This window comes from Cygnus olor, chromosome 2, assembly GCF_009769625.2.
Source record: "Cygnus olor isolate bCygOlo1 chromosome 2, bCygOlo1.pri.v2, whole genome shotgun sequence".
NCBI lineage: Eukaryota > Metazoa > Chordata > Aves > Anseriformes > Anatidae > Cygnus > Cygnus olor.
The window spans coordinates 103,281,855-103,308,967 of record NC_049170.1 but is presented as its reverse complement, the minus strand read 5'-3'; positions in this window follow the sequence as shown (position 1 = coordinate 103,308,967).

Below are 27,113 nucleotides of genomic sequence, written 5' to 3'. Positions count from 1 at the left end.
TCAGCATGGGGAGATTAATATAATTTATTGCCTATCACTAGCAGACTGAAACAGTGAGAAATTAACTAATATACAAACCTTTCCCGCATCCTCCACCTCTCCCTTCATCCACCCTCTTCTACCTCCACCCCCCCCAAGCAGCGCAGGGGAACGAGGAATGGGGGCTGCGGTCAGTCTCTAATGTTTTGTCTCCGCTGCTCCTTCATGGTCACCCTCTTCCCCTGCTCCACATGGGGTCCCTCCCACGGGATGCCATCCTTCCCAAACTGAGCCTGTGTGGGTTTCCCACAGGCAGCAGCTCTTCAAGAACTGCTCCAACATGGGTTCATAATAGGAGGTTCATCCATCAGGAGCAAACTGCTCCAGCACGGGTCCCCCACGGATGGCAGCTCCCCCCAGACCCCCTGCTCCTGTGTGGGCTCCTCTCCACGGGCTGCAGCTCCAGCCCGGGGCCTGCTCCTGTGCCTCCTGTGCCTCCTGTGGGGGCTCTCCATGGGCTGCAGCCTCCCCCAGGCCACATCCACCTGCTCCACTGCGGGGCTCCTCCACGGGCTGCAGTGTGGAGATCTGCTCCATGTGGGACCCATGGCCTGCAGGGGGACAGCCTGCTCCACCAGGGGCCTCTCCACAAGCCACAGAGAACTTATGCTGTGTGCCTGGAGCACCTCCTGCCCTCCTGCTGCACTGACCTTGGTGTCTGCAGGGCTGGTTCTCACTCCTCCCTCTCTCAGCTGCTGTCCTGCAGCAGATTTCCTCCCCCCTCCTTCCCATGTCTTAAATATGCTCTCAGAAAGGCACAAACAACATAGCTTACTGGCTTTGCAGGTCTCTTTGGAGCTGGCTGAAACTGGCCCTTATCTGACATGGGACATCTGGGCTCCTCACAGAGCACCCCTGCAGCCCCCAGCTACCAAAACCTTGCCACATAAACCCATAGAACTGGAAGGCATGTGGGAACAGGTAGAGCTCTGCACATCTTTGAGAGGGAAGGAAGACCACGGAGGAACAATGAGGTGGGAGACAGAAAAGGGTATAAAAGGGGGTGGTTGAATGGGTATGAAGCATGCATGAGGGATGAGTGTGCAAGTGCTGTGTGTCGTGCTGTGTGGGTGCAGAAGGGTCTAGAACATGGGCAGGGGTGCCAGGTGGGTAGAGTGGCCATGCTTGGGGTGTCCATGAATGTGTGTGTGCTGATGAGCCTGGAGATCTTGAGTGTGTGCTTGCATCAGGGGCCTGCTGTCTCTACTGGCCTAAGACGGGGAAGAGACAGGGCTGTCTATGTTTTACGTGGGTCCTGTGTGTAGGCGCTGTTGAAGGCAGCTTTCTCTGTGGCAGATTGTGTGACTGGCCATGTCACTGCCCCATACGTGTCTGCATGCCTCTGGGACAGATGCTCAGCTTTGCTTCTGCAAAGGGGACAGTGGCAGCCAGGTCTACCTGCCTGGGTAGAGACCCCAGTTTTCTGGGCATCAGGCTGGGCCTCAACAACCAAGCAAGAGGGTCCTGGGCCTGGGCACAAGAGGCTGGAGCAGGCAGTCACAGTCTTAACATCACTGAACATGCCTTGGCTATAACGGTGCCTGAAGTACTTTTCCAATAACTGAGGACTGTCCTAAAACAAAGGTGAATATAAATGAGGTGCTGAAGTGAAATTGCTTCTCATGTCTGAGAAAACATTAAAGGGTGTGCCAAAACTGTGCATTTTTCTGTTTTCTTAGTCTGTTTCTTTGTTTTTAGTTTCACTAGAGTGTTTCTAACAGCCATCCAGGTAGCATCCTTCACAGATTTTCTGAAAAACAACAAAAATAATTAACACTTTTTAGTGCCATTCATTCAGCTTTTATATATGACACTTCTTTACTTTTTGTAAAGTCATTTGCTTAAACTGCTTGTAATATTCTGTAAAATCATCTGTAATAGATGTGGACACTATGCAGAGTCTCTGAGAGAGTCTGCTTGATCAATAAATCAAGACTGGTGATAAACTTTACTGAATGACATTTTCTAATGCATTTTTAAAAGGCTGAAAGCTATCAAAGTGGCTTGAGGATTGCACTATTTGTTCTTATTATTTTTAGAATGTCTCTCAGATTTATAAAGAGATTTTTGTCTCTTAGATTGTTCCATTAATATTTAACAGTTGTATTCTGTGTCAAAGCTATGAGGCATTTTGCAGTTGGCGCAGAGTGTTATGCAATTCCTGCAGAGGTCTCACTTATACAGTACAGGTAGAAGAGGATATTTCTGCCCCTAGAAGCTTAAAAAAATAAAAAATGAAAATTAACTGTGATACCTGATACTCTCCAAGAACCACAATGACAGGGGTAGTAGAAGAACATGTCATGCAGGACTGAGCAAACTGTGTAGGGGAGGTGGTACACAAAGGTCAGCTTCCTCAGGCAAGGTCAGAGCTAAAATAACTTTGCCATTCAGTCTAGCCTTCCTATAGGGATATTCCTGGGGTCAGTTCAAAGGCAGCAGTGCAAATAGTCCTATGCAGAATCCTTCAGTGTTTCACCCTTTACTGCTGGAAGTACAGTCAGCAGCAGGGTGGGTAGCCCTCAGGCTACCAGCTAACCCGGCTTCCCTTGCAGATGATGTCCCCTTGGCAGAGCACAGGGATGAGACCTGTCAGATGTTTGTGCTGTGGCTGCCTGATGCAACTACAGCCTTCTCTGTGTTTCGGATTATGGCTTCTGCTAGTTGGTCATCTCTTAGTGAAGTAAGCCCAGCAGCTGTAATCACTGAGTGGGGTCTGTGCTGCTCTGATGGTTCCAGAGGAAGTCTTTTTATCCTTGCCTCAGCAAGCCTGTTCAGAACTGTTTTTGAAATTGCCTTTGAAGTAGGCAAAGAATCACCTTTTTTAATTTTTTTTTTTAAGCCTTCTCTGCCTATATGCACATGAATTACCCACTAAAATAGTGGGATGGAATAAAATATTCAATGCATACTTCACTGACCAATAAATAAATAAATAAATAAATATAGGACACTGAAATGGGTAAATGCAGCTTAACGTGCAGAACACAACTTTCTTTCAAGGCTGAAGACATTATTGCAGGTTCCTGAAACGGGATCCTAGTGGTGCAACAGGAGGTGCCAATCATGTATTGGTACTTGTTTTGTAACTTTGACACAATATTCCTCACATAAAACAACTGTATAATGATGATAGATAAATAAATAAATAAATAAACCTACAAGTTAGCACTTGTGTTTAGCAGCTGTGTTCAGTAAGTGGTCATATCAAACAGAGGCCATAATTGTCAAACTGGGTGCCTCAATTACACTTTGAGGTGAACCCTTCATTCCCGCCCCTCTCCACTCCCCAACTTCAAGGACATAAGTATAACCAATTTCAGTAGAAATGCAAGTACCTGTACAAAGTACTGGAGATTAAAGTAGCAATATTCTTCTAGAGCACTGAAATAAAAGAATATTGAGATACTTCTTCTAGGCATCTCTTGTAGTTCATGCAGCACAAACCATTTTAGAAACTCAGAATTAGCTTCATTAGAGCAACCTAGGGCAGAGACAGTGTCACAGGTAGATACATTTATATCCTGTATCACCTTGCTTTCATTCTACTTTACCCAGAGAAGCTGTGGATGCCCCATCCCTGGAGGTGTTCAAGGCCGGGTTGGACGGGGCCTTGGCCAAACTGATCTAGTGGGAGGTGTCTGTGCCCATGGCAGGGGGGGTGGACCTGGGTGATCTTTAAAATCCCTTCCAACCTAAGCCATTGCATGACTCTGTGATTTTATGATACTTATCTTTTCTGCACCTATATATCTCAGTGAATGATATATGAGTTTTCACAGTGACAAATCACAAACAAAGGAAAACCACACCTGATTAAGTCAAGACACACTTGTCACATTTTTCATTAAATTCCTTTGTACAATGTGGTCTATTACTTGTCACAGTAGTGTTTGGGAGCTACTCTGGTGGAAAAGGGCACTATCTGTAAGCATGAGCATCCTATCATGCTCTCCATTATTCAGACCCAATCCTATGAGGGTAAAACTTTTCAAAGTATAACTCAGGACTTTTGTCTGTGAAGATAACTACAGAGTGAGAACTTTTTCCAGGATCTGTATTGAAAATTAATGTCTCACTGTACTGATGAAATAGGTAAATATAACAATGCTCTAACATTGCTGATTATATACCACATTTGCTTATATTTTTGTACATTCTTGCCCTTTTTATCTGATTTTGTTTGTTTGTTTGTTAGTAGATTAGAGATGACTGGTTCTTCACTGTAATTTCTAACCCTCCTATCTCTTTCCTATTAGATTTAGGTTTTATTGCGTACTTCTGTTTGTCTTTAGCCTTTTTTTTTTTTTTTTACTTCTGTTTTCTGTTTCTATCCCTTTAGCTATGTTATCCTCATTCTACTTTTAACTCAGTTTTTAACTTTACATATGCCCCTCCACTCACACACTTTTTTTTTTTCCCCCCCCCCGGACAAACACATTTTTTCTTGTGCTTCCTTTTGTCCATCAATTCAAAATTGAACTTGAACACCAAAGAGCTGGAAGCAGTTAAAATACTTTAAGTGTCATACTGTCTATGCCAGGTTTTCTTTTACAGAAACACAAGGAAGAGCATCAGCTGGCAGAGTGGATTACTATCCATTATTGTTGGATGACTCCTCTTAACAAGCGTTTCTTCCTATTGCCTGTTTCTCTAGCTCAGTAAGAGCAACAAACCGTATTCCCCTTATTTCTCCCCCTTTTTCTCACTATGACATCTGTGTCTCATTGCAAGGGGCAGACAGCCCACATACTAGTTTCTTTGTCCATGCAATTGCAAAACTAATGTTGCTTACAGTTCTTGAACATTTGTTGGTTCCTCCGCCCAAGTTTGCCCTCTGAGCCTATTCAACTCTTCCTGTGTGTTACCTGTTCAGTTCTGTTACTAGCATTGTGACCTCTCTCTTTACCCTCCTATTTTTCTCCTCTCCATCTTCCTCTTCTCCATGAGTACTCATGATAGGATGATAGGGAGGATGTGTTATAATCCAATGTCATTTCCTAGTTTATTTCTAGAAGGAGGAGACTATTAACTCCAGATACTCCTTCTCTTCCTGAAGTTTAGCTCTTTGACAATAGGGACTATGAATGGTAGCACCCATCTGAAATCAAGCTTTCCTTCTTACCTTCTCCTTACCCTTCCTACAAATCTAAAAATGATAAATATATAAAGCACTGTCACTCTGGCATGTGCATGCAGTTTCAGTGCTTGTCCTGTGCATCAGTTGCAAGGCCACACAGAAATAAGATGGAAATGCAAATTTGTACAAGGCTTTGAAAACATAAAGTCATATGCAAGCACTAAGTGTGATTAAGATGACTATTAGTGACCCTAAATACTGTGTGATTTTTTTAGGGCAGAACTATGACTAGTTTGACATATCAAAGGGAAGTTAGCCTAGATTTGAAGCTCTGCTTTAACTAAGTCAATTTCACACCTGCTCCCTTTGTCAGTCCATATGTTTGTCATCAATGAAAAATCCCCTCCACAGGAGCATTTGCAGTGAGAATGATTATGACACATTTCATTATCTTCAGTAAATTGGATAGTTCAGTCCTTGAACTGCTGAATACCCCACACAGGTCTTGTCTGCATTGCAGACTTCACTCAGTTCACTCATAATTGAGCTGAACTCATAACATAGAGCACGTGCTTCTAACTCTCTTGTGGAGAGGAATCTTTTCAGCTGTAGTTCAGAGCATACAGGGATTATTTTTTCCCATATCTAAAAAAAGAGTACCATTTTAAGTCAATGGAATTCAACAATTTGAGCAAGTAATTAATAGAAACCCTTATCTTTTTGTGATTTCTTAAGTATAGGTTAAAATTTCTAAAGCTGCACATTGATTATTATTATTATTATTTTAATCCAGAAGATTCTCTTCACTCAATGAATCTATTTCTATTTTACCTTGAAATAATTATTACCTTATTTGTTGCTATTCAGGAATGATAATTACACCTGTCAACATTTTTTACTGTACTACAAAGCGTTTGTCAGTTTAAAACACATCAAGGGCTTCTGTGTAATGAAGCTAAAGGAAGTTGAATCAAAGTAAACAGCCCTTTTCTGAATTTCACTGTTCCTTTTATTTATCAAAGTCCAGAATTCAGTATTTTCAGGGTGTTTCAGAAATTTAGAGTTCTACCTTGGATTACTGCTCACAGTTCCCACCCACTAGTATAGAGAATACAATATGTTTTATTGGTATAGTGAACATTCAATACACACACTTATAAAACATTATGAATTATATATGGAATAATATAAAATATCTTTTTAACAAAAGATTCTTTATGGTACTAATTTTCCTTACAAAATTCATTCCTTCTGAAGTGGAGAATGTCAGTTAAGACAAAAGATTTAAATTTACAGGATCCCATATAAACACATCTCTCACTGATCTTCCAGAGGTGAGCTGGCAGTCTCTGGAGTGTGACCACAATACATAAGGTATGTGTCACCTTGTGACACTTGCTGGATTGATTTCTTCAAGTGTGGTAGTTTGAGGAATACCTATTTTATGGTTCCCAGTGCAGTTTAGAGATGAGAGAGACTTTGAGCTGCCAGGTGCCAAAGGCAGGAGCAGAACTTTAAATTTCAAGTGGACTTTTTCACTGGAATAAACACACTCACAAATTTAAAGGTACCTTCAGGTGGTTATATCTTAGGACAATAGCACAGGCACCTGATTTTTTATAGAAAACAAGATAAAAATGGAGTACTAATTTTTCAGCTGAAGCCAGTGGTTATCAATTATTTCTTGGCTTAAAAATACAGGGTTGGAAGGGGGGCTTGCTTAGGTTTTGATCTTTGTTTCGATTTTTCTTCTCAGTAATATTTAAGAGTTTCTAAACAAGAAGGGTCACAAGGAAGCATCTAATTATTTCGTATCTGTAGAAAATGATTGTTTTAGATTTATAATAAACCCCCTTCTTCTCCCTACTCCCGCAAACACTATATGTAATACAAACACACTAAAGAGACAACTCATATGTTGTGGGATTGCCTAAGTGTCTCAATCACTTTTTAATCAGTAGAATGTTAACCACAGCAATTGATTCATTATGATTCAGATTGGGTCTTGGTTGAGAGAGAGAGGGAAGTGATTTTAGATTTTAATGAGGAAGCCTTCAGCATTTGAAGGGCAACCTGTTTATTACAAGTTCTGCAGTATCATGAACAATGTGAATTAGATTTCAAAAAGAAGGGTTCTTTTCTCAAGCTTCAGTAAGTAAAACAAAGAATGATGCGTCATGTGAAGCCATATTGTCTTGCAAAAAGCACGATTTCTCAGCTAGATCTTGATTTATAAGGCAAGATAAACATGAGTACTTCTATCACCCTTATCACACACACACACAAAACTAAACAGATTACTAGAGAAACTGAAGAAAAACATCAAAAAAAAAAAAGTTGCTTTTGTAGTTTGAAATATGAATGCAGATAGATTCCATTAAATATGTAAATATGTCAGGTCTATTTTTTAGCCCTTCCTCTGCTAGTAAGGCTTACCAGAAAAAAAAAAAAAACATATATATTTAAATACAAACTCCCAGCTATAGCCACCATTCTCAAATATGCTTAGAGAAGCAATGCATGATTAGTGATGATCTATATCACATACGTTATGAAGAAATAAACTAGTTCAAAATATTATGTCTTCAATGACATTTCTTCTGAACAAAGTTCTCAACGCCTTCCTGATTTTTTGAGAGAATGTTAGTTAAAAGATATTAACATTTTGGGGTATAGACATTATTCTCTTCATAGATTTATATTTTCTTTCTGAAAAAGATTAAAAGTAACCAAGCTGTTTTGGAATAATTGCCTTAGGTGACTTGGAAATTAAACTGACATTCACATTTTAAAGAAAAGGTACAGCACTGAAGAAGCTTTCAGGGTGGAGTGTAGCTGCACTACATCGAAGTTCCCTAGGCCTCCAGCCTTAGATGTTAATCACACTGGGGGAACCTGGTATGCTGACTCTTAAGAGGAACAGTAGGGAGCGTGGAATGGAGTGGAGACACTGTGGCTAGGTTCTGTGATAAGATGGGAACTTGATTGTTCTTGTGCACACCGAGACTGATAAGCTGCACATTTGCTAGCCTGAGCCAATGGCCTGTCATGTTTTAGACAAAATGCTGAACTTCAGTGAACTTTTCTCCTTACAATATCATTATAATACCAAAACACACCTCCATCCCAAAAGCTACCTGCCTCCAAGATGTGACCACCCCCCACTGAGCATGTGCTCTGAATTTCTTAGAGCCTATACCTTTAAGTAAAAGCAAGAAAACTTTTCACCAATCGTAACCAAGATATGCATGACTAGAGTCACTCAAGCTCCAGCTAAAAGATAGAAAATAATATAAATTGGCTTAAGAGAGAGGAGATGTTAAGGAAGATACCATTGCAACTTCTGGGATCAGTCGACAGGCTGAACCTCTCCCCCACCCTACCCCACCCCACCCCACCCCCACCTCCACCTCCCCATTGGGACACCTTTGGGCAAGATTTGAACCCTTGGTTATACCAAGTGCCTCCCCATGAAACAAACATTTATAGAGTAGCTTTATACCTTTTAATGCATTTATAGCCAGGCTGTTATTCATGCTTTTGGTATCTGTATGTGCTTTGCAGACAGTGAATTTATCACTGGCAATCCAAAGAGCCTGTGTACCAGTTGCTTTAATAAATTGCACTACTCATTAAATCTAGCCATGATAGTTCTCACTGAACATGACCAAACTCTTCAAGTGTGGCTGTGGTCGTTCATGGAATGTGACTAGATTGAGAGTGTATTACGTTATTTGTGAAGCCATAATCATGATAGTTCAGTACCTTGAATGCAACTGGACTTAAAATAGCTAATTGAGCATCACTCCCAATTACTTTAACCTTTAACACAACAGCTGTAAGAAAGACATAGAATATAATTCATGTGGTGGGGGAGAAAAAAAGAAAAAAAAAGACTGAAAATAAAGTTAGGGAAGACTAAAAGAGAATTATGTCATCAAAGTTGAAATTATGGTATGGAATGGAAAGAGGGAGTATGTGAGATCTATGGGTAAACTACTCCCATGCAAAAGCTATCAACATATCTTAGTTGCCATTATAAAAATGCAGCAGAAGTGGTGCGGAGAACAAAGAATGAAGATTTATTTTTTTAATTTTTTATATATGTACAAAATTGCACTGGAATATAGTGCATTTTAGAATTCCTCAGGTGCATGTCCTTAAATCTTAACAGCTGTAATTTATTCACATCCTATAAGAACTCATCTCTACTGTGAAATCTAAAACATTTGTAAAAGAGTTAGGGTTTTAATTCCTGAAATCTATTACAGATGTACTTCCTAAATGATGTTTGATTATATTTAAACATTACCAGTTAACATTGTAAAGTCATTGTTTAATCATTTTTAATTCATTTGCTAATCTTTGTAATGAAATCTTTGAAACTGGTTATCTGCGAGAAGAGGCCAAACGCCAGCTCCCCACACCTTCCTTTCAGGTAGTTGTAGAGAGCAATGAGGTCTCCCCTGAGCCTCGTCTTCTCCAGACTAAACAACCCCAGTGCCTTCAGCCGCTCCTCATAGGACTTGTGTTCCAGGCCCTTCACCAGCTTCGTAGCCCTTCTCTGGACATGTTCCAGGGCCTCAATGTCTTTCTTGAAGTTAGGGGCCCAAAACTGAACACAAAACTTTATACGTGGCCTCGCCAGACCTGAGTACAGGGGGACGATCACCTCCCTGATCCTGCCAGCTACACTATTCTTTATGTAAGCCAGGATGCTGTTGGCCTTCTTGGCCACCCGGGCACACTGCCAGCTCATGTTCAGGCAAGCATTGACCAACACCTCCAGTTCCTTTTCCTCTGCACAGCTTTTGAGCCACTCTCACCCAAGCCTGTAGCATTGCATGGGGCTATTGTGACCAAAGTGCAGGACCCAGCACTTAGCCGTGTTGAACCTCATCCCACTGGCCTCTGCCCATTGACCCATCCTGTCAGTGTGTTATCAGCATTATTCTCATCCTAAATCTACAACACAGCACCATACCAGCTACTTGAAAGACAGTTATCTCTATTCCAGCTGATACCATGACAGGAGGACACTACTGAATGGCTAAATAAAGTCCCAGGCAATTTGAGAAATATTCACTCCACTGTAAAGGAAGCAGTGAATTAAAATATTACAACTTTTGAGTGGTGACACCATTCTACCTCTGGTCTTCATACACTTTTGTCCACAATACAATGTGATGCAGTAACTTCTAGTAACTTCTTTTTAAATAATACAAAAACTTTCTCTTTCTAAATAATATATAAAATAAAATACCATGTTTTGAAAGAAGTTACCTGTTTTGTTCAACTTGTTTTACATACAGAAAACCTTAGATAGAAATTGACTGTGATTCTTCTTCTTCAAATAATGATTCTTAATATATTTTTTTAATGTATACCTGCAATGTCCAACTCTGTATGCTACCACATTAATTATGCTTCATTATATTTCTTTTTAAATATATATTTGGTAACTGTTCTGCTTTGGAGGAACTGATATACATAAATCCTAACTACTATTTTATGTAAAGAGTCCTGAATTTGAAAATAACATCAGTGTATGGATCCAGTTTTGTATTATGTTACTCTCAAATGGAACAACCAGCTTATTCTGCTGGAAAACAAAAGACTACCTACTGCATAGAAAATCATAGAAAATAGACCTGATAAAATGAGGAAAACAAATTTTCATAAAGATTTGAAATACTTATTTTGCTCCAATGCACAAATTTTGTAAACATTTTATTCAGTTACCAAAAAAAAAAAAAAAAAAGTTATGAAAATACATGAGAAAAAAAGTCCTAAAAAATTGTCATACATTACTTACTTAAAAGGACTTTAATAATGCTAATACATTTAATCCATTATGTAAGTAATGTCAATAATTACATACAAATTTGTTTTGAAGCTTTGTGTGTTTTGTGTTTTTCATTGTTGTTTATTTGTTTTTGAGTATAAACCTTTAGAAGGCAAATGGACTGGGTGGAGTAGAGAGGAGAAAGACAATAGATTTTGTAATTTCAGACACAGCTAAGATGAAATCAAATGTATCAGTGAAAACATGTCATACCCATAATAGGAAAAAAAAAAAAAAAAGAAAAAAGAAAAAGTTGCTAAAACTTATTTCAGGATTCTTTTTCAGGTAGAGTTGAGGACAGTTACAGATATTTACGTATCTATTGTACTTAATAGTTAGACCCTGTTGAGTACTTAAAATTAAACAAATCTTGTATCTTCGGAATTTTTATCTCATTAGCAGAAGGAGCTTGTCTTCCGTGTATGGGTTTGTCTTTGCTGGCAGGGGTTTGCTAATGAAGGAGGCAGGTATTTCCCTGCAGTCCATGGGGAACCCAGGCTACAAGAGGCTCTCTTGACAAGAACTGCAGATGGTGGAACCTGCTGAAGCAGTTTTCTCCAGAAGGACTGAAGTCCATGGAGGGAATCCAAATGGAGCAAGAGAAAAGACTGAGGAGAAATGAACTGCAGAGGTGAACTGTTATGGACTTACCACGACACCCTATTACCTATCCCCCTGTGCTGCTCATGGGTAGAAGTAATGGGAATGAAGGAGTGAAGTGGAGCCTTAAAAAAGAAGGCATTGGGGTTGGAAGGAAGGCCAGTGTTTTCGTTTTGGCCTTGCTTCTCATCAACATATTTTATTTTAATCATCATAAATAAACAAACAAATAAATAAAAAATCCCCAAGATAAGTTTGGTTTGTACATGGTAGTAATCGGTAAGTGATTCCACTGTCTTCATTTTAACAGACAAGCTTTTTCATCTTGCTTTCTGCCCGCATTCTGTTGAGGAAGTGGAGTGAGAGAGCAGTTGGGTGGGCCTCCAGCAGGCAGCCAAGGTCAACCCATCACAGAGAAGTCCACAGAGCAGTGCTTAAGGAAGTATCTTCTTCACATGTTTTTATGTGAAAAGTATGAGTAAAAGCTAAAGTATGAGTTCGAAAAGGGTGGACTTATGATGACTATTCATTAAGTGATATCTTTGATAATGGTTCAGATGAAGAAGGATAAGCTATCTTTCGTATGCATGTGTACGTGCAGGTATGTGAGTTCATTTCTGTTTGCAAAGAAACTAAGAGGCAGAAAAGAGCAACCAAGTGATATAAAACAATAAACCATAAAATTCACTATGAAAAGAAATAATGTTAGACATGTCTGAGGAACATTAAGCTGAAATAAGCAGATTTAATTAAGGGAAGAAAGGAAGTGTGCAAATTCCATTGATCATATTGAACAAATTAAGAATCTAGGGATGTGGTGGGTAAAATGTGAATACTTTGTCATAGGACTTGCTGGAGCGATAAGATTTCTTAATAAAACAAGAGAACTACTCTAAAACTACTACTCTAGAACTACTCTAAAACAAGAGAATAAAATCTGAAGGACAGTTCCCCAGCCACAAATAACAACAAAGTAAGTGATAACACTTTAAATACACTGTGTACCATTCTAGTTGCCATGTTGCAGTCACAATATAGAAATAAAAAGAGCAATGCATTAGTATATACTAGGAAGTCTCATCAAGAGATTCTATTTCTTAGAAAAAAAATAAAAAGGAAACAGATCTATAAGAAGTCTTTGATGCAGCCCAGGCCAACTGCATCCTGGTCTGTATCAAAAGAGGAGTGGCCAGCAGGTCAAGGGAGGTGATTGTCCACCTTTACTCTGCTCTCCTGAGGTGCCACTTGGAGTCCTGCACCCAGTCTGGGGCCCTCACCACAGAAATAATGTGAATCTGTTCGAGTGGGTCCAGAGGAGGGTGACAAAGTTGATCAGAGGGCTGAAGCGCTTCACCTGTGAAGAAAGGCTGAGAAAGCTGGGGGATGATTAGCCTGAAAAGAGAAGGCTCCAGGGTGACCTTATTGTAGCTTTTCAATACTTAAAGGGGTCTTACAAAAAAGATGGAGAACAAATTTTTGCTTGGGCAGATAATGATAGGGAGAATGGTTTTAAATTAAAAGAGGGAAGATTTAGATTAGATGTCAGGAAGAAATTTTTCACTCAGAGGGTGGTGAGGCACAGGAACAGGTTGCCCAGAGAAGCTGTGGAAGCCCCATCCCTGGAAGTGTTCAAGGCAATGTTGGATGGGGCTTTGGGCAACTTGGTCTGGTGGAAGGTGTCCGTATCCATGCCAGGGGGGTTGAAACTAGATGATCTTCAAAGTCCAACACAAGCCGTTCTATCATTCTGTGAAATTCAGAGTAACATTTGAAAAAATCTATGGGTATGGTAACTTCTATAAGAGCCAGAAATGTGTCTTTTGGTTATCAATAAATCTCTATTTATGCATGTGGTTTTTTTGTCCTCCTCTGAAGATTTACATCATCTGAAGCTCTTCCTCAAAGAAGCTGTGGCTGACTCAGTTTAAGCGTGCAAATGAGAAGAAAGAAGAATACCAATTTCAATATTGAAGAATATATGTAGTTTGATAGGCAGAGACTGAGTTAAAGGAATTAATTCATAAGGTTACAACGCATAGGAAAGATAGTACTAAGCTTGCAATACATTATTTTATAATCATCAAAAGTTGTAATTAATATCAGCTATCAAAACTGTATTTTTTTAATTATTATTTTATTTTACTTTTTTCCCTAGGAGATTTTAATCCTTGTCTTTGCAAGGGCAGTTTTGATTCTTATTTCAAAAAATCCTGGCAAAACGTATTTTTGCCTCTCTGAAGCCATTTAAATCTTTAGCAACATCTTCACAGGTACCTCATTCAATAAACAGTGAAAATGATAATTTTTCAAGGATTTTAATGGCAAGAGGTGGAATATGATTGAATATAAGGATGATTTCAGAAGTGTGATTCTCTATATCATGAGACAATGCTTGAAAAGGATACCAAGCTTCTCCTACATAACCAAAATATGTAACCAAATGAACTGTTAAAAAGTCACTTATTGAAAAGCAGAGTTGCAGTTTTTCCAACCAAACAATGACATTTTGAAAGGCTATCTACAAAATTAAGCATTGTATACTTAATGCGGATACATAATTGTGTGACTACAACATTTTTTGTTTGCTTGCTGCTAGTGAGAGCAGGAGACCCTTAAAATGGATACTCAGAAGAAAACCTAAGGCCAAAAAAAAAAAAACAAATTCTGTCAGGCTTCAATATAATGCTGATATACCATTGATATTGCTGATTTGGCCGAGTACCAACTTGTTCATGACCAACAGTGATATCTTTGCAAAGTATTGTACAGTAGCATTTAAACTTAGTACCTGGAAGCAGTCAGCAGGGTACCAGTTGACCAAAGGTAAATCACACCTGACACATCTGATTGCTTTATATGCTGAAATGCTGGGATTTGGGGTGGCGGAATGAGGGAAGAGCAGTGGGTTGCATTTACCTTGATTTTAGCAAGGTTTTCAACACTGTCTCTCAGAGTATTCTTGTATCCAAGTTAAGACATTACAGTCTGGATGGATGGACAACTAGATAAAAGAACAGCTTGCATAGTAAAGTTCAGAAGGTAGCAATGAACAGGTCAACAGGTAGAGTACCCCAGAGGTCTATCCTGGGACTGTCCTGTGTGAAGACTATCAGTAACCTGAAGGATGTTATGGAACTCACTCTTATCAATACTGCAGATGACAACAAGCTGGGGGAACTAGTCAATACACTAGAGGGCAGGACTGCCATCCAGAATGACTGAGGCCTAGAGAAATCTTGTGGAACTGAACAAATGCCAAGTTTCCCCCTGGGACAGACAAGCCTGCCAGAGTTCAAGAAGCATTTGGACAACGCCCTCAGACACGTGATCTGATTTTTTAATTTTTCTTATTTTGGGTGGTCCTTTGGGGACCCAGGAGTTGAATTTGATGATCCTTGTGGGTCCTTTACAACTCAGATATTCTATGATTCTAAACTTCTGCAATGACATGGGCTGGGAAGTACAGATCTGCAGGAAAGGTCCTGGGCGATCTGGTGAGCAATGAGCTAAGAATGTTCCAGCTTTGTGCTCTCACAGCAAGGATAGCCATCAGCATGAAGAGGAGCACTGCCAGCAAATCACAGGCAGGGGGTTTTCCTCTCTACACAAAACACATTAGACAACATCTTGAGTACAGCATCCTATCTTGAGCCCTCCTGATATAAGAAAGACATTGTAAAGCTGGAACGAGTTTGGAATTGGGCCCTCAGGCTCGGGCTTGTGCATCTGCCCTGTGAAGAGATGATGGGGGACCAGAACTGGCTCAGCCTGGAGAAGGGACAACTTCAGGGCCACATAGCTGCATCTCTCCAGTATGGTAGGTTGTCAGGAAGACAAAGTCAGGTTCTTCATGGCTGTGCATGGTAGGTTAACAAGAGACACTGGGCATAAACGGAAACAAGAAAACTGTTTCTCCATGAAAGCAGCCAAGGTGCCCAGAAAGACTGTGCACTCTCTGTCCTTGGAGGTTTTCAAAACCTGTCTGGTTTAAAAAAAGCCCCAAGCAAGCTGGTCTGACATCAGAGATGGCCTGGCTCTGAGCAACCAGTGGACTAAATGTTTCTTGAACATGAATTACACTCACCTTCTATGACTATGACAAAAAGCCAGGACATATTCATTGCAGATTGGTCTATTAGGTTATATAGCATTTACCACAGATAAAATTCTGGACACCCCACTTCTGGAACATTTTACTATATTATAAGGTTCTGCCCTTTAAAGAAAGCGTCTCATTTTCAAGCTGTATTCTCCTGAAACCCTTTTGAAAAGTGCATTTCAGGTCTCTTTTTGTGCACTAAGCATGAAAGATAGCTTTTATTTAATTTTAGCACTCAGTGAGCTTCATGCAGTTCTTATCACAGGCTTAAAAATAATGGAAGCAGGCTTAATCTAAAGGTAATTTATTGTTTATGGAATTCTGTTAGCTGTTGTTAGCCTGCCTTCACTGAGCTTAAAAGGGGATAGTCAATGCATTTCAAATTATACAGGGAAAAAAGAAAAGAGAAAAAAGAAAATAAAATAAAAGAAATGAAAAAAGATAAGAAAAGAAAAGAAAAGAAAAGAAATGAAAAGAAATGAAAAGAAAAGAAATGAAAAGAAATGAAAAGAAATGAAAAGATATGAAAAGAAATGAAAAGAAATGAAATGAAATGAAAAGAAATGAAAAGAAATGAAAAGATATGAAAAGAAATGAAAAGAACTGAAAAGAAAAGAAAAGAAAAGAAAAGAAAAGAAAAGAAAAGAAAAGAAAAAAGAAAAGAAAAGAAAAGAAAAGAAAAGAAAAATGAAAAGACAAAAGAAAAGACAAAAGAAAAGAAAAGAAAAGAAAAGAAAAGAAAAGAAAAGAAAAGAAAAGAAAAGAAAAGAAAAGAAAAGAAAAGAAAAGAAAAGAAAAGAAAAGAAGAAAAGAAGAAAAAGGGATATAGATAGTCCGGTAAATCAGTGCAGAAGCTTTTATTCTTTGCATCAGCCTCTCTGGATTGCAGATTTATTCCTTTGAGAGTAACTTGTCTCAAATACATTTCATTCTTTATGAAATATTTTTCTTATTTATGGCTGTAAATCTCATCTTCAAAATAAAATCATACAACATTGCTTTAGCTTTAAAACAAATCAGTACTTTTTAAATAATATGTTCATTTGTGATTTGGATCATATGAACTATAAGAACTAAATTAACAATGTTTTATTCCTATTCTAAGCAATTCTTGACTTTTTTTTTTTTTCTATAGCACAGATAAGTATGAACTTATGACTTAAAATATGACGAAGTACAGAATATTTAAAGCTTTTATAACAAAGTATTCATTTTAACAAGGAATTGGAAAAAAATAGCTGTTTGCCTATCTTAGACAATACTCTTTGGTGTTTTGTGTACCAAATACCAGCTGTAAACATGAAATGACTCTGCCTATAAAATAAAAATGGCTCCCTAGATCTCTGTGGAGATTCTGCACCTGCCCTGGGCATTGTAACAATTTTCATAAAGACTGAGGTTTTGGTATCTCCTTGGATCTTCTCTTTGTATCAATCTATTTCTCCTTCCACACTGCACATGGACTATTTCTTCCATGTTCAGTGTTGCTGTTTTTACACTTTGTGCAAATTATTTGACTCATTCTAGCATAAGGGTGAAAAGGAAATACACATCCTGAAGTGAGACTGAAAAATAAATACTTTATTTAAAGCTGCATATATATCTGTATCTCTATATCTCTATCTATCTGCATTTTCTAGGCCATTGTATGGTTTTAAGACAATGTCTTATACTTTTTAAAAGGATAATGGAATTTCTTGATCACGAGATCATCCCAATAAAAGAGGTAACCTGGCTTGACTTCTTAATATTTATTTCTGTAAGGTGTTTTGTTGTTGTTTGTTTGTTTTTGACTATGTTTTCATGTCTTCTCTCCAAACCGCGAAAATAAAGGTATCCAATCACATTGAACATGCACCACCCACCCTGTATAAACAGCATGCATGTTATAGACGGATCTGATCTTACTGACATTAGGTCATCTGGCTTGGGTATCAGTGAGCATGGTTTTGTATGCAATTGAGGTTATTCTCATAATTTTTGAAAATGAACAGCTGTTGACATATGGTATATGTTGACATCAATCAAAAGAATAGTATCCACAGGAGCTACTATTATGCAATCTGCTCTTAATACACCATGCATGATAATGTACCATGCCTGAATAGTATCACATTCAAACTTTCCTGGCACATTTACAGTTTGTTGTTCTACCTGATCCTTCTCAGGGCTGTTATTAATGATGGTATCATTACAGTCTTGAGTGAGGACTGGCTTTGCTGGTGTCATTTTTAAGAAATAATCTTCTAGGAACTCATAGGACCTTCCACTACCTACCACATTCGTAGGTAAGAACAACTACCTTTGTAATCTGTTTTAACAGGTATTCTTAAACCTTTAGTGAATTATCAAGTGAAATACTTAGCTGTTTACGAAAAGTATGCAGTTATAAAGTAGACCTCAGTCAAAAATAATAGACAATTTTCTATATGTGCAGGCCCCTTTCAAGTAGGTATATACAAGACTCTATTTTCTCATCCTTTAGTTTTTGCAGCATAATGAGACAAGATGTATAAGCAGAACTAAAACAAGTCATCATAACCTGGAACTGAGAAAAAGACTGCCAAAATCCAAAGTGGGTGTGATTCTGCATTCCATCTATAATCTTAAAAGAGTAAGTAGCATGTTTACTGTGTTCAAGATCTTTGTAAACAGGGAACAACACAGGGTTTAAAACTGTTCATAAGCAGAATGAAGGACTATTTATTGTTTTTACTAATTAATGGAAATCAATAGTATGTTTATAACAGCATTGCTTTTTCAACAAGAATTTGAAGTGGAATTTTGTGTATGTATTATGTTATAAAGTAGAGTTTTACATTTTATATATATCATATATATATTATTTATATTTAGAACTGAATGAATTACATTGAAGTTAATTCTTCAGTGGCTTGTTTTACACAGTTCATGATTGCAGCGTGAGGTGCTAAACTCTTCTCCAATAACATAGCTAAATTCTTTAATAGAAAATAAGTGGTTTAGTGATCTCTGTTTAGAAAAACAAAACCAAAAAAACAACCACCAACAAAAAAACAGGTCTTGTCCCTCTAAGTGTAAATGCTCAAATTCGGCAATTCCATGTCTGTATTTCCTGTATGCCTTTCCTAAATGCCAACCACGTGTGAGCATTCATTTTGCTTATAATAGGACAGTCCCGTGTGTAGGCCTTGTGGGGATTCCCGAACTAGAAGGTCAAATTGTCATGGTGTTTTGGCCTGCTACTACTTAAAGTGGTTATTGATGGTTTTCATCACTGCTCTGAGTGTCCAGACTCGTTGGGATCAATGAGTCAGAAGGTCAGACTGTTGCATTGTTTTGGCAAGGTACAATTCCTAGTAGCTTCTGATGATTTCTACCGTTCATACTTGGAGTCTCTAACTACTGAAATAGTTTGTCAAATTGTGAAGGTCATCCTGTCAGAAAGTGCTTACGATTTCATAATTTCTGTACTTCATTGCAAGGCTTTTCCCTTGTGCCTAGATAAACTTGAACATCAGTACAATCACTGAGCTTTGGAAAATGCTTTCTTTAGTGTCTCCTAAAAGCATCTATGATCAAAAGAGAAAGGTTGTTGTATGAAATGATTACGTTTGTTCTAGCCCTCATTCCTGGTTAATGCCTTGTGAGAATGGATTCATTTTGTTCTATCTTCTGTCCTCATTAGAGTTTGCCAATTGGGAAAGGAAACTGGGAAACAAGTATATTTTAGCCTTTAAGTTACATGAAAAAGGTCACAGGCAAGTGGTTTCATAATGTATGTCAAACAGCTGAAGATAAATATATGCCAAGGTTCTTTAAAATCATGTACTTAGTGTTCAAATCACTATGGGTCCGATTTTCAGATGCTGACCTTTTCTAGCAAGAAAACATAACTCAGTACATTTGAGACATGCAAAAGACTAAATGGAAAAACCAAAAGAAAGAAAGAAAATATTAAAAGAAGATTGGGTGTGTAGGAGAGATATAAGGTCACAAAAATATACATGTAACTGGAAAAAATATTTATTTTAAAATAATATAAAAGATTTATAATATATTAAGACATTGCTAGATATTGCTGTTTTACATGATTGTAAATGACATGACAGTTGCATGATTTCCCTTACAAATTTAACAGTTTGCACAACATAACATTTTTTTTTAATTAGAGATGCCAACCACTATTGATATACAGTAAGAAAATAATAAACAAGGAAAAATATATTAATTATAAATTAGGATGGCCATTAGAACCATTCACTTCATTTGGCTTGCGAGTTAGAAAGCATGAAGAAAATAAACAAACATTTCTCTGGATTGAGCAAGACTTGTTTCAGGTTGGATTCTCTTGTAGACATAGTCCTTTATTCCTATCCAGCATACTTATTCATAACATAAGTGGTTGAACTGAAAGCTTAAATAAAAAGCATGTGACAGAGACCATGAATAGCAACAGCAAAAAATAGTTTAACTAAAGTGTTTATTGTTTAACTAAAGCCTCCTACATGATCTGTTCAGGTTTACTATTCCCAGTGAAATAAAAAGATTTTGTGAATTTAAGATGAATATTTTTTGCCAGAAAATTAAAGAAAAACAACAACAACAACAAAAAAAAACCACATTAACAACAGCGGCAATGGACATTTTATGGAGTTTCAAGAAGAGCTGGAATGGAGGACGTACTGAAGGATGGAAAGTGCAAACACTAGAGAGTTCTGGGTGATATAATAGTTATGGTAATACAGTGAAAATTGTTGGTAATGATGATAATTATAATAATGCAGATAATGCAGATAATTATAATAATGCAGAAAAGACAATACTGTGCATTAAATAAATAAATAAAAAGATTAACTAGTATTTCAAGTAATAATAATAACATCAAAAACTCTATCACCTTCTTTACGAAAAGATGCTTGGCCTGTCCAAGAGACCACAAAGCAAAAAGATAGCCCAGAAACTTTAACTCAGGCCATCCAAAATGAAATCTCACACTGAACTCAACAAGAGCTGTTATCTCATATGAGAACTAAATGAACACTGAATTTTGGCCTTGATTTTATGTATAACATACCTTCGGGAAAGATACAACTCTGCTCACCGTTTTCAGTATAAAACACAGACATTGGAAAGAGAACCACTGACCAAACTGATCTGCATTTCATTTCTTGCACAAAAATTTTGCATAATGAAGTGATGGAAATCCCTGAAAACAGCTGTGCTACCAGACTGAACCAAGGTTGTTTCCTGCTGTAATACAAATGACAAATTAATGTAGCCCCTCAGAGAAGCATACTGAAATATATCTAAAATACAGACACCGCTTTCTGTAACCTTCTAAAGTGAGACCCTGGAATAAATAAAATAAGACAGGGAAAGCAAGATCAAAGTTTTTGCCTTCTCTGGGTACCTTTACTCACCTTCCACAAGGACTGGAACTCATAAGACAGTGAGCTGATCACACCCTAAATTCCTTCCTGTGCTCTTCTGACACACTGTAGTTTCACAACACAGGGTTGTGCCTAAATGCTATGACTCTGTATTTCTCTTCTACCAGACTGCCAAAGTGTTTGCAGTTTCTTCCTGGTATCATTATGAATTTTCCATAGTTTTTGAGAGTTGTAATTTCTTGCTTGAATATGACTAAGTTGTGTGTTGTAATTCAGCTCTGGGGCCCCCAGCACATGAAGGACATGGACATATCAGAATGAGTCCAGAGGAGGGCCACAAAAATGATCAAAGAGGCTAAGAGAGCTGGGGATGTTCAGCCTGGAGGAAGAAGGCTGCAGGGAGACCTTATAGTGGTCCTCAGTAACTAAACGTGGCCTACAAGAAAGCAGAAGATGTGCTATTTGTCAGGGAGTGTAGTGATAGGACAAAGAGTAATGGCTTTAAACTAAAAAAAAAAAAAAAAAAAAAAAAAGTAGATTTAGATTAGATATTAGGAAGAAATTCTTATTAGGAAGAAATTCTTTACTCTGAGGGTGGTGAGGCACTGGAACAGGCTGCCCAGAGAAGTTGTGGTTACCCCATCCCTGGAAGTGTTCAAGGCCAGGTTGGATGGGGCTTTGAGCAACCAGGTCTGGTGGGAGGCATCCCTACCCATAGCAGGGAGTTTGGAATTAGATGATCTTTAAGGTCCCTTCCAACCCAAACCATTCTATGATTCTATGATTAGAGAACTGCTCAGATGGACAAAGGAAAAATCCACATATTAATCAGCATGTAAAGCTCAGTTGCATAGCTGTAGAGTGATAAACAGTTACTGAGGTGTTACCTGAGTGGGTTTTGTCTGGAAACCAAATAGGCTGTTGTTGGCTGGTTGGTTGGTTGGCAGTTGATTGGTTTTCTAGACAGCTCCTCTGTTTCTTCATTGACCTACACACGGATTTGGGTGCTATAGATTATAATAGCTATCTGCAGTGGGACCATGCAAATGCAAAGAGATTCATCAGTATGCAAATTTTATACACTCTGGCTCATTTTTAACAGTTGATACAGGTTGTCCTATTTTCTATGTAATATCAGAATTTCAAAGACCATATTTCTGCTGTTGAATTGTATGCCAGAAATCATAACCAGAGCAGCAGGAGTATATAGCAGAAGTTGGCAGCTCTAATCCTGCTTATTTCAGGAAACTGGAAAGTTTGATACCCTAATATGCATAATATGCACCATAGTGCAAAGTTAGATACTTGTATCTTGTGATTAGAAAATGGTACCCATGAAGCAATTTCTCTGTCTACGTTCATTGACCCTATCAAGAAATAAAGTGAAAGGATGTATAATAAAAAAAAATAAAAAATAAAAAAAGTGTGGTAATCTTATACAATATGTTTTATTTAGATTCTGTATTTAATTCCTTCTGCTTCCCTACACTTCAGACTTGTCTTCTCAGTGCATACTGAAGAGACTGGCATGTGTTATGTATAGCAGATGGACGTGCCGTGGCATACACAGATTCTCAGAGCACTTCTGGCACACACTTTATGCTGAATTTGCTAGCTAGCGAGGACTCCAGCAGCAGCTGCTTCACAGAAAATGTTGTTCACTGTCACTGTATTAAAAATAATTAGGCCAGGATGAATCAGTGAAACCAAAGAAGAAATGAAACAACCTTAGATCAAGCTAGATTCATTTTATTAATACATATTTCTAGACCTTGATTGTTTTTCATTTTAACTGGAAGATTTGTTATTGACAGGAAGAAAATCAGTTCTCATCCAGAATCCTCTACTAAAGTACTGACTCAACAACTTATTCTCTTTGGAAACAGCTGTAGCAGCCCTGGTAAATTTTGCCCATGTTGGGAGGGCAGTCTCAAGCAAACTCCACTGGTAGATGCACATAACTTTTCTCATTGCTGTATCTTGTCTGTACTGAGGATTTATTATTATTATTATTTTCTCTTTTTCAGTGTAGGCTAGCCCTAAGTGGTTAAGCTTAGCAGACCTTGTCTTCCTTTCTTCTGTGTAGTAGAAGTACTGATTTTAATCTCACTCTGTTTTTCCTTGGCATTGTTAATATGATCACAAGATCAAGGTTTGTTCATATACATACATCCTTAATGAACAAGAAAGCAAAAATAGGTGGTTACTATAAGGGGTCTTTCTTGTTAAATAGCTGGCCAGTGTGGAACAGAATAAAAAGGCTTCCTTCATAAAGAACACTAACTCATTTTATTAGTCCAATATTTTTTGAAGGTAGAGTGAACAAACTGTGGACAGGTAAGAAAATTTCTTCCCTTCATCCTTTTCTTCCTTACATGCTTTAACAGCAATCTAGTTCTCTCAATAGATTGTAGCACTTGTTTGGTGATAAACTCTCATGGTTTTGGCTGGGATAGAGTTAATTTTCTTCAGAGAGGCTCACACAATGCTGTGGTTTGGATTTTTGATGAAAATACTGGTGATAACACACCAATGTTTCAGTTGCCGCAGAGCAGTGCTTATACAGAGCCGAGGCCTTTTCTGCTTCTTGTGCTGCCCAGCCAGCAAGGAGGCTGGGGGTGCACCAGGAGCTGGGAGGGGACACAGCCAGGACAGCTGGCCCAGGCTGTCCAAAGGGATGTCCCACACCATATGGTGTCATGGTCAGTAATAAGATCTGGGGCAAAGGAGAAGGAGAGCCAGGGACGCTGGGAGTGATGTTATTTGTCTTCTAAAGAAACCATGATGCATGATGGTCCCTGCTTTCCTGGAAGTGGCTGAACACCTGCCTGCTGATAGAAAGTAGTGAACAAACTCCTTGTTTTGTTTTGGTTGTATGCAAGGCTTTTGCTTTACCTGTTAAACTGTCTTTATCCCAACCCACGAGTTCTTGCACTTTTACCTTTCTGATTTTCTCCCCCATCCCACCTGGGAGGAGTGAGTAAATGGCTGTGTGGGGCTCAGCTGCCTGGTGGGGTTAAGCCACAACATAGACAAAGGTGGTACCTGATGTTAAAATTTCATCATTAGATGTAATATACCCTTGTGTACTACACTTGCAGTTCATTCCCACTGTAATTCCTCATTTGCAACGTCAGGATTTGATCCTCAGTTTAAGTCCCTGCTACATTGATAATTTTCTAGATGATTAGCAGTCATGTAGAGTCTTATTGACAGTAAATCGTAATAACAGATCATGTCCACAGCTTTTCCTTTAAACCTTGTCTTTTTTTTAAGATTTATTAAAAATGGGCTAAACATGATTGCTCTGGTGCTTGTTGAATAATATCTCCTCATTAACTACATGCATTTCAGGTTTAATTTCATACTGAATACCAATAGCCCAAAAATTAACAAAGAAAATGACAAAGTAAGTACCTTGAGTTTAAGGCTAAAAGTAAGCACCCCAGCATTTCAGCATTAAAATTACTGTTATTAGTAGTAGTTGTTGCTGTAGTTGCTCAGGGGTCTTTCTTTGACTTCTCCAGTTAATACAATTGCAGGCTTACTTGTAGAACTACTGACTGCCAAGCATGCGAAAGGGTATTTAATGCAACTGACATTCTCTTCTGCTCTCCCATGACAGGATTAAGCTTGTAGTTCTTATTGGAAGTTGACCTATTCACCTCACCCTTATTTATGCACAGCATGTGCTGTTTCCTATGTAAAGATCTGCAAGAAAGTCTTGTTCTTTACCATGGAAAATAGCAAATGAAAAATCCCACTGCATAGATTTGTCTTTGTGGAGCCTACTTGTACTATAATTCTGTACATAACAGTATCTCAGGATTTGACCTTATGCATTTATATATATATATATATATATGTATTTGTTTTGTGTTATGTTGAGGATGCTTCACATCATATATACTTTCCCCAATGGAATATGTACATTTGGTATGTTTCTTTTCTAATACAAGGGAATGGGTAAGAACCAGATTATTGATTTACATTAGAGCACTATAAAAATAGTTTCTGAGCTGTACAGTACACCTTATATATTTTCATTCTCTACTTCATTTATGAACACAGATTTCCTTTGCAGATGACTCTCCACTTTAATGATTTGCCAATATTTTGCCTTCTTGTTGACCCCTACCTTATGTGAAATTCTAAGCTGTCATAGTATTAACTTTTTTCTAATATTAAGATCTGTTCATTTGCCACTGATTACTGGGCTGCCTATATGCAAAGTTACACAGAAGAACTAATGTTGAGCAGAATGAGTTACTGCATGAATGAGTTACCTGCATGAGCAGAATGCGTTATTTCTCACCTAAATTAACACAATCATTGAAAACACATTAGCACAAAGACCAAGAGGTGAAAGCAGACGGTTCAGTAAAACTTAGTAAAGCAATAATTTGATTTACCGACCCACCTGAGTGAACAGCTGTAGATTACGGAGAAGCAAGAGGAAGCAGATACATGCAGCCTGGGAATTGTGTGAAAGAAAAAAAAGTATATATATTAACACTCATTAAAAGCAAACTGATCTCTGTAGTCAAAGAACAAGTAAGATCTCCTTATCATTATCAAGATCACTTTTCTTTATATTATATTTATATAGCAAAGCTTTGACTTTCTTCATTGGTCATTCTTTTTGGCAGAATGCAGAATGGTACCACAGGTGAGGTAACTCACACTTTGTCAGTTTGCTCCTTCTGATTTTTTTTCTGGGTCTGGATCACACAGCTGCATTTCAGGAACTATTGCAACAGTTCTAGTAATCACATTTTCCACTGTCTTGCAGTGCTAACTTTGTTAACTAGTGTACAACTACGCTAGTAATGTATCATTCTGACACTGTTGACAAGATTAGGCAAAGTGCTTGGAAGACAATAGTAGGTGTCTGCCTTCCCTTCCATAGCAACGTATTCAGAGTTTAAAGAAAGCTTTATGCACAAGATTTATGCCATATAACAAAGTAGACTCTCTTTTCCTTGGAGTTCTGTAAGCACAGCTAAGTGCAGAAGCATTAAAGATAAGGAAAAATACAGTTAGATTGCCCCAAGTGTAATAACAGCTACATCTCTCAAGAAATAAATTACCCAAGTGACATGGCAGTCTATAGGAAATAAATAGGAGAAAATATATATCAGTAAATCATCAGAATTTCAAATGGCATTATGCTGCATGTCTAGCTGAAACAAAAGTTAGAGTAGTAGCTGACACACTACTTCTTTATCCACCCTCATTGTCAGCTGGTGCCAAAATGATATTTTCTTGTTTTTGTTTTTTTTTTAACAGGAAAGCAGTCCATCTTGTGGCAGTAGAGTGACTTAGTGAAAGGATAGATATTAGTAAGGATGGAGTAGGGAAGCAGTTTTATTCCTAGCTCTGCAACAGGCTTCCTGTGTGACCTTGGACAAATGCCTTGACTGTTTCATGTCTCAGAATGTCCATCAGAATTCCTATCTGTGACCTGCAGATGATTACGGTAAATACTGTCCAGCCTGGCAATGTCACCCACAGTTAAGTTTAATTTCAATACGAGTGTTTGTAGATTTTAAAGCTTTTCCAGATTTTTGTTGATTTCTATTTTTTTTAATTTCTAATTTAAAATTTTGTAATTTATTTATTTGTAATTTTAAAAAATCTCCAGAAATCTTTAGTCTTTCAACTAAAATCACAGACAATAGGTCTATACCTCATTTCATGTAAATCAATGTAATGTTACTGATTTTAATGTTGCTATATAAATATAAAGTTGCTGGGGATCTAGAAAAATTCCATTGATGTAATTCAAAATAGTAATTCAAAATGGTCCATAAAAACAAAATGACAACTTTCAATAGGAAATATTTAATGAAAAGCAATAATCTGATACACACTTACCTTTACAGATGAAAATAAATAAATAAATAAAACCAAGTCTTGTTCTCAAGAATTTATCTTTTAAGTCATCTCTGTAGAAATGCTTTTAAAGTATCTATGCAGTGAATGACTCCAACAAAATAATATTTTTTTCTCATAACTCTCTAGTTTTTTAATGCCTGTTGCTTAATAAAAAATGCCTGGGAACTCATGAGTACTTCG